Raw genomic sequence first — 2,752 nt, 5'->3', positions numbered from 1 at the left:
GGATTTTTGGGGTTTCTGGGGGGTTGGGGTGGGGTTTGGGGGGGATGTGGGGGGTTTTAGGTGGGGGTTTTGGAGTTTCTGGGGGTTTTGGGTGGGATTTGGGGGTTTTGGGGGGTTTGGGTGGGATTTGGGGAGGTTTCGGGGATCGGGATGGGGTGTGGGGAGTTTTGGGTGGGATTATAGGAGGTTTTGGGGAGGTTTGGCTGGGATTTGGGGGTTTTGAGGAGGTTTTGGGTGGGATTTTTGGAGTTTCTGGGGGTTTTGGGTGGGATTTTGGGAGTTTTGGGTGGGTTTTGGGAGGTTTTGGGTGGATTTGGAGAGGTTTGGGTGGGATATGGGGAGGTTTTGGGTGGGGTTTTGGGGGATTTAGGGAGGTTTGGGGTGAGATTTGAGGAGGTTTTGGGGTTTGGGTGGGGTTTTGGGGGGTTTTGGTGTTTGGGGTGGGGTTTGGGGAGGTTTGCGTGGGATTTGGTGAGGTTTTGAATGGTTTTGGGGAGGATTTGGGGTCGTTTTTTGTGGCTTTTGTCCGATTTTGGGGGTTTTGGGTGCATTTTTTGTCTGGGGTGTCCCCAGGTGCTGATCGGGGACGAGCCCGAGGCCGGCATGGAGAACCTGCTGGAGGTGACAATTCCCCCCGAGCTGGAGCGGCGCCTCGGGGACAGCGACGGGGACGAGGGGACGGAGACACGGACAGGGACAACGTGACACCGGCACGGCGCCGCGGGGACAGCGGGGACAGCCACCAAGGAGCCATCAAAGGACACTGTGTCCCCAAGGGTCACCATGGTGACAGTGAGATGTCCCCAGGGAGCCGGTAAAGGATCCCAAGGGTCACTGTGGTGACAATGAAATGTCCCCAAAAGTCATTGTGGTGACAGTGAGGTGTCCCCAAGGGGGCATTGAAGGACAACATGTCCCCAAGGGTCACCGTGGTGACAATGAGATGTCCCCAAGGGTGGCCATGGTGGTGGCTGTGTGTCCCCAAGGGTCACTGTGGTGACAATGAAATGTCCCCAAAAGTCACTGTGGTGACAGTGAGGTGTCCCCAAGGGCCACCATGGTGACAATGAAATGTCCCCAAGGGTCATTGTGGTGACACTGTGGTGTCCCCAAGGAGCCATTAAAGGACACTGTGTCCCCAAGGGTGACCACGGTGACAATGAAATGTCCCCAAGGGTCACTGTGGTGTCATTTGTGTCCCCAAGGGTCACCATGGTGACAATGGAACACCCCCAGAGGTCACCGTGGTGACAGTGAGGTGTCCCCAAGGGTGGCCATGGTGGTGGCAGTGTCCCCAAGGGTCACTGTGGTGTCATTTGTGTCCCCAAGGAGCCATTAAAAGACAGTGTGTCCCCAAGGGTCACCGTGGTGACAATGAAATGTCCCCAAGGGTCACCGTGGTGACACTGTGGTGTCCCCAAGGAGCCATCAAAGGACACTGTGTCCCTGAGGGTCACTGTGGTGGCAGTTGTGTCCCCAGGGGTCATTGTGGTGACAGTGAGATGTCCCAAGGAGCCATTAAAGGACAATGTGTCCCCAAGGGTCACTGTGGTGGCACTGTGGTGTCCCCTAAAGGACAACGTGTCCCCAGGGGTCACCACGGTGACAGTGTGGTGTCCCCAAGGGTCATCACAAGGACACTGTGTCTCCAAGGGCCACCACGGTGACAATGAGATGTCCCCAAGGGCCACCATGGTGACAATGTGTCCCCAGGAGCCACCACAGGACACTGTGTCCCCAAGGGTCACCACGGTGACAGTGAGGTGTCCCCAAGGAGGCATTGAAGGACAACATGTCCCCAAGGGTCACCGTGGTGACAATGAGATGTCCCCAAGGGTGGCCATGGTGGTGGCTGTGTGTCCCCAAGGGTCGTCACAAGGACACTGTGTCCCCAAGGGTCACCACGGTGACAGTGAGGTGTCCCCAAGGAGGCATTGAAGGACACCGTGTCCCCAGGGGTCACCGTGGTGACCCTGTGGTGTCCCCAAGGGTCACGGTGGTGGCAGTGTGTCCCCAGGGGTCACTGGTGACAATGCAAGGGTCACTGTGGTGACAATGAAATGTCCCCAAGGGTCACCGCAAGGACAATGCAATAACCCCAAGGGTCACCGTGGTGACAGTGTGGTGTCCCCAAGGGTCACCATGGTGACAATGAAATGTCCCCAAAAGTCACCATGGTGACAGTGAGATGTCCCCAAGGGCCACCATGGTGACAATGGAACACCCCCAAGGGTCACTGTGGTGACAGTGAGGTGTCCCCAAGGAGCCATCAAAGGACACTGTGTCTCCAAGGGCCACCACGGTGACAATGAGATGTCCCCAAAGGTGGCCATGGTGGTGGCTGTGTGTCTCCAAGGGTCACCACGGTGACAAAGCGGTGTCCCCAAGGAGCCACCGCAGGACACTGTGGACCCCAGGGGTCACGGTGGTGGCAGTGCTCTGTGCCCAAGGAGCCACCACAAGGACAGGGGGCACCGTGGGGACACTGTGGTGTCCCCAGAGTGTCCCCGAGGTGACAGAGATGTCCCCAAGGGCTCCGTGGTGGCCCTGAGGTGTCCCCAAGGAGCCACCACAGGACACTGTGGTGTCCCCAAGGGTCACGGTGGTGGCAGTTGTGTCCCCAAGGGTCACTGGTGACAGCGAGATGTCCCCAAGGAGCCATTGAAGGATCCCAAGGGTCACTGTGGTGACAGCAAGATGTCCCCAAGGAGCCACCACAGGACAACATCTTGGGGACATTTGGGGGGGATTT

General features: G+C 58.0%; 1 long non-coding RNA gene across 1 annotated transcript; it reads left to right on the top strand.

Annotated features, from left to right (window-relative positions):
- Nucleotides 1-514: 514 nt before the first annotated feature.
- On the top strand, nucleotides 515-2,545 carry LOC120511906. Its single transcript, XR_005629863.1, has 3 exons — nucleotides 515-882; nucleotides 1,040-1,194; nucleotides 2,253-2,545. It is a non-coding gene; the product is annotated as an uncharacterized LOC120511906 (long non-coding RNA).
- The last annotated feature ends 207 nt before the right edge of the window (nucleotides 2,546-2,752 follow it).

This window comes from Passer montanus, unplaced genomic scaffold, assembly GCF_014805655.1.
Source record: "Passer montanus isolate IOZ18808 unplaced genomic scaffold, ASM1480565v1 scaffold693, whole genome shotgun sequence".
Classification (NCBI taxonomy): Eukaryota; Metazoa; Chordata; class Aves; order Passeriformes; family Passeridae; genus Passer; species Passer montanus.
This window is presented reverse-complemented; position numbering and strand designations above follow the sequence as displayed.